Below are 13,198 nucleotides of genomic sequence, written 5' to 3'. Positions count from 1 at the left end.
AACACCATAAAAAACCAATCAGATCTAATAGACATATACAGAATCCTCCACTCAACAAGAAGAGCATACACACTCTCAACTGAACATGGTCTATCTGCCAGAACAGACCATGTGTAAAGTCACAAATTAAGTCTCAATAGATTTTACAAGATAGATATCACAAAAAGTATCTTCTTTGACCATGACGAAGTTAGAAATCAATAACATAAAGAAAACTGGAAAGTTCACAAAATTGTGGAAATAAAACAGCCCATTATTTTCCTTTCCTTTTCTTTTTTTAGGGCCACAGTTATGACAGACAGAAGTTCCCAGGCTAGGGGTGGAATCTGAGCTATAGCTGTCAGCCTATGCCACAGCCACCGCAACACCAGATCTGAGCCACGTCTGTGACTCATACCACAGCTCACAGCAATGTCGGATCCTTAACCCACTGAACAAGGTCAGGGATTGAACCCACATCCTCATGGATACAAGTTGGGTTCATTTCCACTGAGCCACAACAGGAATTTCAAAACAGCCAATTTTTAAACAACAAATGGATCAAAGAAGAAATCACAAGGGAAATTAGAAAATACTTAGAGATGAATTGAAAACAAAAACACAACACACCAAAACTTATGGGACATAGTGAAAGCAGTGTCAAGGGGAAATTTTACAGCTACAAATGTTTATATTTAAAAAGAAGAAGGAGTTCCCATCATGGCACAGTGGAAACAAATCTGACTAGGAACCATGAAGTCGCGGGTTAGATCCCTGGCCTTGCTCAGTGGGTTGAGGATCTGGCGTTGCTGTGAGCTGTAGTGTAGGCTGGCAGCTGTAGCTCCGATTAGACCCCTAGCCTGGGAACCTCCATATGCCGTGGGTGCGGGCTTAAAAGGACAAAAGACTAAATAAATAAATAAAAATTTAAAAAAATAAAAAGAAGAAAGCTCTCTAAACAATTTAACTTTACAACTTAAGGAACTAGAAAATGAGAGCAAACTAAACCCAAAGCTAGCAGGAAAGAATAATAATAATAACAATTAGAATGGAGATAAGTGAAAAGAATAGATGAACAATAGAGAAAAATCAATAAAACCAAAAGTTGATTCTTCAAAAACATCAACAAATTGACAAGCCTTTCGGACTAAGAAAAAAAGAGAGGAGACACAAATTACTAAAATCAGAAATGAAAGGGGAGACATCATTACCAATTCTACAGAAATAAAAAGAATTGTAAGAGAGTATTATAAACAATTGTACGCCAAAAATTGGATAATAGAGATGAGATGGAAAAATTCCTAGAATACTAAACCTACCGACACTAGATCACAAAGAAGTAGAAAATCTGAACAGACCTATAACTAGTAAGGAGATATATTAGCAATAAAAAAAAAAGTCTCAACAAAGAAAAGGCCTGGACTTGATGACTTCACTGGTGAATTCTATCAAACTTTTAAAAAGAACTAATACTGGAGTTCCCATCATGGCTCAGTGGTTAATGAATCCAACTAGGAACCATGAGGTTTTGGGTTCAATCCCTGGCCTCGCTCAGTGGGTTAAGGATCCGGTGTTGTTATGAGCTGTGGTGTAGGTTGCAGACTCAGCTCAGATCCCATGTTGCTGTGGCTGTGGCTGTGGCTGTGGCTGGTGCCTACAGCTCTGATTAGATGTCTAGCCTGGAAACCTCCATATGCTATGGATGTGGCCCTGGAAAAGACAAAAAAAAAAAAAAAAAAAAGAACAAATACTGATCCTTCTAAACTTTTCCAAAAAAGTTGAAGAGGGAGAACTCTTCCTAACTCATTCTAGGAGGCCAGCATAACCCTGATCCCAAAGCCAGACAAAGACACTCCCCCCAAAAAAAAGAAGAAAAGAAAATTAGAGACTAATATCCCTTATGAATGATTCAAAAAAATATTAGGAAATCAACAAAATATTAGCAAACCAAATTCAGCTGCCTATTAAAAAGATTACACACAATTACCAAGTGGTATATGCAAAGATGGAATGCAAGGATGGCTCAACATATGAAAATTGATCAATATAACTGCCACATCAACAAAATGAAGGGGAAAAAAAAACACACAAGCATTTCAGGTGGCTGAATGCAGAAAAAGCATTTGACAAAATTAAACACCCTCTTATGATAAAAAAACATTCAGTAAGCTAGGAATAGACAGAAACTACCTCCACATAATAAAAGCCACATGTGAAAAACTCACAGCAACATCATACTCAATGATAAAAGACTGAAACCTTTTCCTCTAAGATCAGGAACAAGGCAGAGATCATTGCATTCACCACTTCTACTTAACACAGTGATGGCAGCTCTAGCCAGAGCAATTAGGCAAAAAAGAAAAAAGAAAAGAAAAGGCATTTAAATTGGAAAAGAGAAGTAAAATTATCTCTGTATGGAGATGATAGGATGTTATATGTAGGAAATCCTAAAGATGCCACAAAAAAAAGCTGTTAGAACAAATAAATGAGTTCAGCAAAATAGCAAGATAAAAAGTCAACACACAAAAGTCATTTGCATTTCTATACATGAACAATAAATAATCTGAAAAGGAAATTACAAAAAAAATCCATTCACAATAGCATCAAAATGAATAAAATACTTAGGAATTAACTTAACCAAGGAGGGGAAAGATTTGTACAATGTAACTACAAAATGTTGCTGAAAGAAATTAAAGAAGACATAAATAAATGGACACACATCCTATATCACACATTGGAAGACTTGCTAAGGTTAAAATGTCAATATTACCCAAAGCTACCTACAGATTCAACGCAATATCTATCACAATCCTAAAGACGGTTTTTGCAAAATAGAAAAGCACATCCTAAAATTCATATGGCATCTCAAGGGACCTTGAATAGCCAAAACAATCTGGAAAAAGGACAAAATTGGAAGGCTCATATTTCCTGATCACAAAACTCACTACTACAATGTTACAGTAATCAAAACAGTGTGGTGTGGGCATAAAGACAGACATAGAGACCCATGGAATAGAATAGAGAGCCTGCAAATAAACCTTCACATATATAGTCAAATGATTTTTGACAAGGGTGCCAGGACCATTCCATGGAGAAAGGACAATCTTTTCAACAAATGGTGCTGGGAAAACTGGATATCCGCATGCAAAGGAATCCAGCCGGACCCTTACCTGACTCCACATGCAAAAACTACCTCAAAATGGATCAGGGACCTAAATGTAAGACCTAAAATAATAAACCTCTCAGAAGCAAACAAGGATGAAAGCTCACAACACTGGATTTGGCAATGATTTCTTGAAGATGACACCAAGGGCACAGACATCCAAAGAATAAATGAACAGACACCTATGGTCAATTAATCTTTGACAAAGGAGGCAAGAACATAAAATGGGAAAGACAGTCTTTTCAGCAAGTATTGCTGGGAAACCTGGACAGCTGCATGCAAATCAATGAAACTAGAACACACCCTCACACAATGCACAAAAATAAACACAAAATAGCTTAAAGACTTAAACATAAGACACCATCAAACTCCTGGAAGAGAACATAGGCAAAACATTCTCAGACATCAGCCTTACAAATGTTTTCTCAGGTCAGTCTCCCAAAGCAGCAGAAGTAAAAGCAAAAATAAACCAGTGGGACTTAATCAAACTGACAAGATTTCGCATGGAAAAGGAAACCAAAAAGAAAACAAAAAGATGACTTACAGAATGGGAAAAATTAGTTTCAAATGATGTGACTGACAAGGGCTTAATCTCTAAAATATATATACAAACAACTCCTACACCTCAACAGCAAAAAAGCCAACAACCCAATTGAAAAATGGGCCAAAGACCTGAATAGACATTTCTCCAAGGAAGATACACAGATGGCCAACAAGCACATGAAAAAATGCTCCCCATCACTGATTATTAGAGAAATGCAAATCGAAACTACCACGAGATACCACCTCACACCAGTCAGAATGGCCATCATTAATAAGTCCACAAATAACAAATGCTGGAGGGGGTGTGGAGAAAAGGGAACCCTCCTTCCCTGTTGGTGGGAATGTAAGCTAGTACCACAACTATGGAAAACAGTATGGAGGTACTTTAGAAAACTATACATAGAACTACCATACGACCCAGCAATCCCACTCTTAGGCAGATATCCGGACAAAACTTTCCTTGAAAAAGATACATGCACACACATGTTCATTGCAGCACTATTCGCAATAGCCAAGACATGGAAACAACCCAAATGTCCATCGACAGACGATTGGATTAGGAAGATGTGGTATATATACACAATGGAATACTACTCAGCCATAAAAAGAACAAAATAATGCCATTTGCAGGAACATGGATGGAACTAGAGACTCTCATACTGAGTGAAGTAAGTCAGAAGGAAAAAGACAAATACCATACGATGTCACTTATATCTAGAAACAAATATACTACACAAATGAACCTTTTCAAGAAAAGGAAACCATGAACTTGGAGAACAGACTTGTGGTTGCTGAGGGGGAGGGCGAGGGAGAGAGAGTGGGATGGACTGGGAGTCTGGGGTTAATAGATGCAGACCGTTGCCCTTGGAATGGATGGGCAACGAGATCCTGCTGTATAGCACTGGAAACTATGTCTAATCACTTCTGGTGAATCTACACATGTATGTACCAGGTCAACACGCTGTACAGTAGAAAATTGACAGAACACTGTAAACCAGCTATAATTAAAAAAATAAATTAAAAAAAGGATTTATTCTAGTTCACACTTTCCATTACAACGGGACACTTGGAATAAAATTTGAAAAAAAAAAAAAGAATAAATGAACGAATTGGACTTCACAAATTTTTCCCTTTTAAAAAATTTGTATTAAAGTATAGCTGATTTACAAGGGTCCTTCCATTTCTGCTGTACAGCAAAGTGACCCAGTCATTCATATATATATATATATTCTTTTTTTTTCCATACTAGCTTCCATTATGTTCTAACCCAAGAGATTGGAAACAGTTCCCTGTGCTGTATGTAGAGTTGAATCCCATTGCTTATCCATTCCAAATGTAAGAGTTTGCATCTATCAACCCCAGACAAAATAATAAATGAACAAATTGGACTTCACGAAAATTTTTTCCCTTTTCCTTTTCAAAAATTTTTATTAAAGTCCATCCCACACCCTCCTCCCTCCCTGTGACAACCACGAGTCTGCACTCCATGTCTGTAATCTGTTTCTGTTTTGTAGATAGGATCATTTGTGCCATAGTTTAGATTTCACATATAAACGATATTATGAGAATTTTAAAAACATCAAAAGAAACTATCCACAGAGTAAAGAGGCAACCCATAGCATGGGAAAAACATTTGCAAACCATATACCTTGTAAAAGATTAATATATAAAATATAGAGAGAACTCCTAAAACCCAAGAACAAAATCCAAACAAGTCAATTCAAAAAAGGACTTGAACAGACGTTTCTCTGAAGAAGATAAACGAAATGGCTCATAAGCACATTAAAAGGTATTCAGTATAACTAATCATTAGGGAAATGCTAATCAAAATTACAATGAGACTCCACTTCACACCCATTAGGATGGCAACTATCAAAAACAAAAAAACAAAACAAACAAAAAACCCCCAGAAAACAAGTGCTGGTGAGGATGTGGAGAAATTGGAATCCTTGTTCAGCGCTGGTGGGAATTTAAAATGGTACAGCTGCTGTGGAGAACAGTATGGAGGTGCCTCAGAAAATTAAAAATAGAATTATCACATGACTCTGGATTCTGGAATTGAAAGCAGGGTCTTGAGATATTTGTACACCCCTGTTCATAGCAGCTTAGTCATCATCGGTAAAACATAGAAGCAACCCAAGTGTCCATCAGCGGATGAATGAATGGACAGGCAAAATGCGATATATACATACAATGGAATATTAGCCTTAAAAAAGAAGGAAATGGAGTTCCTGTCATGGCGCAGTGGTTAACGAATCTGACTAGCAACCATGAGGTTTCGGGTTCGGTCCCTGCCCTTGCTCAGTGGGTTAACGATCCGGCGTTGCCGTGAGCTGTGGTGTAGGTTGCAGATGCGGCTCGGAGCCCGCGTTGCTGTGGCTCTGGCGTAGGCCGGTGGCTCCAGCTCCGATTCAACCCCTAGCCTGGGAACCTCCATATGCCGTGGGAGCGGCCCAAGAAATAGCAAAAAGACAAAAAAAAATTTTTTTTAATTAAAAAAAATAAAATAAATTAAAAAAATTTAAAAAAAGAAGGAAATTCTGCAAGATGCTATAATACAGATGAAACTTAAGGACATTTAAGCTAAATGAAATAAGCTTAAAGACTAATACTCTATGATTCCACCTATGGGCAGTACTTCGAGTAGTCAAATCCATAGAGATAGGTAGCAGCATGATGCTTGCCAGGGGCTGGGTGGGGGAAGAATGGGAATCACTGGGTAATGGGCACCGGATTTCACTTTTACAAGATGCAGAGAGTTATGGGGATGGCTGGTGATGATGGATTCACAACAATGTGAACGTACTTGATAGCACTGAACTGCACACGTAAAAGTGGTTAGGATGGGAGTAACCCACCTGCAGAGGCTCCGGCAGCTGCAGAGGCCTGGGTCTGATCCCCCGCTCACAAAAGCGGGTTAAAGGACCCAGGTGCAGCCTCGGTGTAGATCGAAGCTTCAGCTCAGATTCAATTCCCGGCTTGGGAACGTCCTTCTATTGTGGCTGCAGCCATAAAAAAAAGTTAGGATGGTAAATTTGATGTGTGTTTTCACACAATAAAAAATTACAAAGTCCGTATATCCCTATGGAAGTCCACACCGGGAACTGAACTGAAGCAAACCACCAGCAGAGCTCTAGTCACCCAGGTGTTCAGCACAACAATGGGGGTCAGCTGCGGCTGCCAGGCTGCCAGCCCCACCGTTTCTGGTACAGACGAAGTGACTGGGCCACCTGAAATACCATGGGCCTGGCGGGAGGCGGGGGTGGGGGGGGGAAGCAGTGGGGGGGTTCCCAGCCCCTCCATAGGGGGATCTCCTTGAACAGAGGGCTCCCGCACCAGGTTCAGCCCTTTCTTAAAAAAGGCAAAAAAAAAAAAAATCACAGGAAGTCCTATGAGCTTAAGTCCTCCTCCCCTCTCTCCCTGTTCCCCCCCCCACCCCCCACCCCAGTCCTGCTCCTCCCCCTCCTCCATCCCTCTCTGTACCCCTGTGGCCTCTGCCTGGTTCCCTCTTCCTCCAGACACCATCAGGGTCCATGGCTCCCTGCCTCACTCCCCTGCCCTGTTCCAAGGGCCCCTTAGGAGGGGGCCATACCTGGCCTCTCCGTTCCAAACCCAACCCTCCCTCTGCCCCCCGCATGCCTGTCCCTTCACCTGCCTTGTCTCCCTTCACTGCAGTCACCACTCCCTGATGTTACTGCATGTCTTTGTATACCTGTTACATTGTCTGTTTCTATCAGCACATCACCCCCCGCCCTGGGTGGGAACTCCTGTGTTCCTAGCTGTTGCCCAGGACCCAGTGCAGGGCCTGGCATGTTGAAGAAAGTTGGCAGATGCCTGCTGAGGGGGTTCAGGACTGCAGGGTCAAGCTGGAGCCAGCGTCTGTGTTGTCGGCACCCACCTCGTAGGAAGTAAGGGAGTCACCCCACCAAAAATACCTTTTAGCCATCCTACCCCCAAGAAGTTCCTGGAAGTTTTCTCCTTGTGTGGCCTGGCCTCTCTCCACCTTCTCCACATCCTCCCTTCTGTCCTCTTTCCTCCTTTCTTCTGTTCTGGAACAAATAGTGCACCCGCACCCCGTGAACATGCTCCAGTCAAAACGACTGCCCCTAACCTCACGTCCCGGGCCTCGCTCACCTCTTGGCACACAGGCCCCACCCATCCCAATCCCATCACAGCCGAGTCCCAGGAGGACTTCCTTCCCTGAGAGAGGAATTCTGGTCAGGGCTACGGGAAGTTGTTTTGTTTTGTTTTTTGCTGTTGCTTTTTAGGGCCGTACCCGGAGCATATGGAGGTTCCCGGGCTAGGGGTCAAATCGGAGTAGTAGCTGCCAGCCACAGCCACAGCCACCGCAATGCAGGATCTGAGCCTCCTCTGTGACCTACCCCACAGCTCATGGCAATACCCGATCTTTAACCCACTGAGCCAGGCCAGGGATCAAACCTTCATCCTCATGGATACTACTCAGGTTCGTTACTGCTGAGCCACAACGAGAACTCCAGCCATGGAAAGAATGTAGATGTCACATCTTGTTTTTTATATAAAACAGAGGAAACCATCTACGTGTACTAGGAAAAAACAAGACTCAATTTAAATGTTTGACAAGGACTTCCCGTGCGGCTCACAACATAACTACTTGGCGTTGGAGTTCCTGTCATGGCGCAGTGGTTAACGAATCCGACTAGCAACCATGAGGTTGCAGGTCTGGTCCCTGCCCTTGCTCAGTGGGTTAAGGATCCGGCGTTGCCGTGAGCTGTGGTGTAGGTTGCAGACGCGGCTCGGATCCAGACGTGGCTCTGGCATAGGCTTGTGGCTACAGCTCCGATTCAACCCCTAGCCTAGGAAACTCCATATGCTGCGGGAGCGGCCCAAGAAAAGCAAAAAAAGACAATAAATAAATAAATAAATAAATGTTTGACAAAGATTATGGTTCAGCCATTCTTTGGCCAACTATGTAGTCAGTTAAGATGACATGTATTTATATTACAGACAAAGAGCTAATTTCCTTAGTATATAAGGTGCTTTTATAGTCAAGAGGAATAAGACCAACAACCCAAGGGAAAAGCAGGCAAAGGATATGGACAGTTTGTGAAAAAGAAACAAGTGACCCTTAAATATTTGAAAAGATTCCCAAAATCATTGATAAGAGAAATGAAAATGAAACTAAACAAACAAAAAAACCCCACCATTATTTGAATACCAGATCAGCCATTGTGGAAAAGTTTGATAACACATGTGTTTCGAGGGGGTGGGAAGCCGGCCTCCTCACACATGGCTGATGCGAGTGAAACTTACTACAACACTTAAGGAGGATAATTTGCCAAATTTATAAAAAAGTTCAAACTGCCTATTTTCCCCTTCCCCTTGCATATGCACTCCCAGCTGTTCTCCCTAAAGATTTACTCTCATAGGCAAAAAGGATGCTTGAACGGACATGTGTAATAGCACTGATTGGGATAATAAGAGACAGGAAACAACCTAAATGCCCAATCATATTATAATCAATTATGGAACAACCATGCCCTGAAATATTACGCAGCCCTGAAAAAAGAGAAAAGGACAGTGTGGTTTTTTTTTTGTTTTTTTTTGGTTTTGTTTTGATGTGGAAAGATTTCCAAATTACATTAAATTTTAAAAATCAGGATAAAACCCACTAAATACAGCATACTATCCTTGTGAGAAGGGGATGCATATATAGATATATACTTGTAAAGGCTCTCCTGGACTATCTTAGGAAGGAAACGTAAGAACCTGATAACACTGGTTGTTTTCAGGAAGGGATATCAGGGGGCCAGGAGACTTACTTCTCATTACATACTCTTTTTTTTGCATGTTTTATATTATTTTATTATGTGGATGTACTAGATACTAAAAATTAAACCACTGAAAAATGATATTGCATTTAGTTTTCCTTTAATATATAATTCCATATTATTTAGTTTAAAAAGTATAATTCCATTTTAGCTTTTATAAGTCAATTAAAAAATAGGAATATAACACATAGAAAAAAAGACGAGAAGAAAGAGGGAGTTCCTGTTGTGGTGTAGTGGAAACGAAACTGACTAGTATCCATGAGGATGCTGGTTTGGTCCCTGGCCTTGCTCAGTGGGTCGGGGATCACGCATTGGCATGAGATGTGATGTAGGTCACAGACCCAGCTCGGATCCTGAGTTGCTGTGGCTGTGGTGTAGGCCAGCAGCTGTAGCTCTGACTCAACCCCTAGCCTGAGAACGTCCATGTGCCATGGGTTCTGCCCTAAAAAGCGAAAAACAGGAACAAAAAGACTGGAAGAAAGAAACCAAACTGAGAATAGAGGTCATCTAAATGAAACTTAATTTTCCCTTGGGTTCCTTAAACCATTTCCTTTGGCGCTAGAGCATTCCAGCCAGAGGGCTCTAAAATTCTGGGAATTCAGCAGAAGACTTTGTTAATTTTTTTTTTTTTTCATTTATGGCTGAACTTGTGGCATATGGAACTTCCCAGGCCAGTGATCAAACCCATGCCTCTGCAGCGACCCAAGCTGTTGCAGTCAGATTCTTAACCCACTGAGCCACTGGGAGAAGCTCTAGCAGAAGACTTTGGAGTGACTCACAGGATGGAGCAGGAGTCCCATCAGAAAGAATCAGGATTGAAACAGGCAGGATAAACAAGTGATCTCATGCTTCCTCAGGCCTCTCCCCTTCACACTCCAGGAAACCTACTGGTTTCATACCCTGGTCTGCTAGGGAGAGAGGATGACTGCAGAGCAAAAGAGGCGGGGGTCAGCGGTGGCCAGAAGAACTGAGTGTACAGGCATCTCCAACCTCCAGATCTGCAGAGAGCTTGAGAATACCTAGGGCTTCCTAAAGGAGCAGAATGGCCATTCACGACAATGTCGCCCAGCTCTCAAGGATCTAGGAAACCCCTGACAGCATGGAGGTTACACAATCATGCTTATTCTAAAGGGGACAAGCCCCACGTATGACCAAGTACTTGGCTGCCTCACCACTTCCGCCTGGCTTTCAGGGCAGTGGATGGCAGACACATACGCCACCAGCGAGGTCTCAGGAACCAAAGCCTTCGCTTCTCAGCCCGCACCCACCACCAGACTGATCCATTTCTCGGATTTTTTTTTTTTTTTCCTTCTCTGATCGTCAGGGTGTTTGGCTCTCAGCCTGAGCTGCCGCCAAGGTAGACATCGGGCTACCAGCCAACACAACAGCTACGAAAAAATAGAGCCGGTACAGAAAACCAGTAGTGTGCATCCTCAGAGGTTACAAAGTATTTGCACCTGTCTTAGTTTGCTTAATCGTTAGGCCTCCAACTCCCTGTGGAAAGCAGAGGAGAGATTCTGGGAGGGTCGATTGGTTCCTTAGCTTTGCTTCCGCTGCAACAAGGAACCACAAACTGGGCGGGTTAAAAGGAGAAATGCATTCCCCCACAGGGCTGGAGGCCAGATGTCTGAAATCAAGGTGTCTGGAGGGCCACATTCCCTCCGAAGCCTCTAGGCTCGGACACTGCCTCGCCTCTTCTGGTTTCTGGTGGGTGTGGGCACTTGGGGGACTTCCTTGCTGGGAAGGTAGCTGCCTCATTCCAGTGTCTGCCTCTGGGTCACATGGCTGTCTTCTCCCCACCTGTGTCTACCTTCCTGGGCTGGGCTCTTCTCGTAGAAAGGACACCAGTCATACCGAATTAAGGGCCCCACTCTCATATGACTTCATTTTAACGACTTACATCCCTATTTCGGAATAAAGGTACATTCTCGGGTAGAGGGGTTAGGACTGCAACACATCTTTTTCAGGGACACAATTCAAGCCATGACAGACGGGAAAAGACACCCTCAGTAGTTTTGCTGAGTTTTCCTGAGAGAAGCAGGGATATATGTTGGGTGTAAGGACACTGACTTGACCCTCCAAACATCCAGTCACCTCTGCATCTCGGCCAGGAATAAGGCCAAGCGTATCACGAAACTCTGCCAAAGAATTTTCCCCTTCTGCTTGCCTGCCTTCATCAAGGACCCAGCACTCATGCTTGCGTGGTACCTTGAGGTGAACCATACGCCGGGCACACCTCATCTCCTCCAACCCACCAAACACGCTCTGAAGGACCTCTTATCGTCCCCATGGCACAGATGAGGAACCGAGGTTTTCAGGGATAAAACAGTCAGTCGGTGATCAGCAAGTAAATTCAAGGTGCCAAGAGGCCTGGTCTGTCCACCTCCCACCCTAGGCATCAGTCAAGCTGCCGCTGTGCTTTGGAGGCAAGGCAGGTGGGCATAATCAGTGGCCAGCCAGCGCAGGGGTTCAGTAAGGATGGGGAGCCTGGAGGCGCCATGAAATCATCTGCTTTACCTCTCCTTTCTGTTCTCCACGAAGAGACCAAGCCTAGTGCTTTGCTGGGCTTATTGCTTCTTACAAAAAAAAAAAAAAAGCAATTTGGAGGGATGAGGCTCCAGGTACATCCCACCTGCCATCCTCCAGTTTGGAAGCCTAGGGCTGAAGGGGGGCGGGGGGCGGCTTCCCTGCCTCTCCCCAAAAGGCCAGCCCAGGCCAGCCAACTCCAGGTCCTGGCCCCCAGGGGTGAGAAAACGACTTGCAAATGCAAAAAGCAAGTAACAAAATGACACCCCTGTATTCACCTATTATTTATGAGGTTAAAATAATTCAGCCAGAATAGTCTGTGGAGACTTGACATTACTGTTAAAATGTTTAAAGTTATGCCGATGGTTATATATTTTTATCAAAGACTCCTTCTTTTAGTACATTCTAAAATATTTCAGCCGAGATGCCATGATGTCTGTTTCTCTTTTGTTTCAGAATGAGGTGCTGCGGGGATGAAACTGGGCTGGGCTGGGGTGAAGACTGCTGAAGTTGAGTAGTGGTTACATACGGTTTGCTTATATCAAAACCGGCAAATGTTCACAGCTCAACCCAGTTCTACCCCTTCCACTTTTGCACATGTTTGGAACTGTCCATCATAAAAAGTTTTTTTGGAGTGTGTTGAGGATAAAAAGTCTGATTTGTGCGCAACGAGCGGTGGGACTTCTGAATTCTTTAAGAGGTGATTAAAGGTTGAAGCTCCAGGAGGTGGCAGGAGCAGGAGCGCCGAGGGAGGAAAGGAGCGGGAACGTAGTCGCGTCCTGAAACCCAACCCCGGTGACCCTGACTTGCTTTCCTCTGCGGCTGGAAACTCATCCCCCAAACTCTGCCGGGGGGCAGGGTGAACGCCGCCTGGGACGCTGGCGCCCCATCTGCCCACCGGTTCACCAGTCCAGCCATCGTCGGTGCGACCATTCATCCGGGCAGCCACCGCTCCAGAGCCCTCCAGCATCCCCTCCTCCCCGGCTCGGCGCCGCATTCGCACCCCGAACCTCCCCGCCCCGCTCGCCCCCGCAGGGTCCCGCAGCCCCGCGAAGTGCTGGGCACTCACCGGCTGCGCTCCTGGCTTCGCTGCGCTCCCCACGAAACTGAAAGTAGGCGCCGAGAGCAGCAGGCAGGCGGCGGGTGCTGGGAGCCGGCGGCCACTGCCGGGAAATCA

At 43.9% G+C, this 13,198-nt stretch overlaps 1 protein-coding gene across 12 annotated transcripts in view; it reads right to left on the bottom strand.

The window, feature by feature from the left end:
• The window catches only part of NLRC5 (NLR family CARD domain containing 5), a 99,021-nt gene extending 85,823 nt beyond the window's left edge, over positions 1-13,198 (bottom strand). For 6 of the 12 annotated variants that reach the window (XM_047793755.1, XM_047793761.1, XM_047793764.1 and 3 more), the window contains exon 1: positions 13,091-13,187. The gene's annotated coding sequence lies outside the window, so the exon portion shown is untranslated. Of the gene's footprint in view, positions 1-6,543; positions 6,688-7,636; positions 7,826-13,090 lie in introns of those variants that run through there. The other 6 variants (XM_047793756.1, XM_047793757.1, XM_047793767.1 and 3 more) reach the window with 6 other exon arrangements.

Source organism: Phacochoerus africanus, chromosome 8 (genome assembly GCF_016906955.1).
Source record: "Phacochoerus africanus isolate WHEZ1 chromosome 8, ROS_Pafr_v1, whole genome shotgun sequence".
Taxonomy (NCBI): Eukaryota; Metazoa; Chordata; class Mammalia; order Artiodactyla; family Suidae; genus Phacochoerus; species Phacochoerus africanus.
This window is presented reverse-complemented; position numbering and strand designations above follow the sequence as displayed.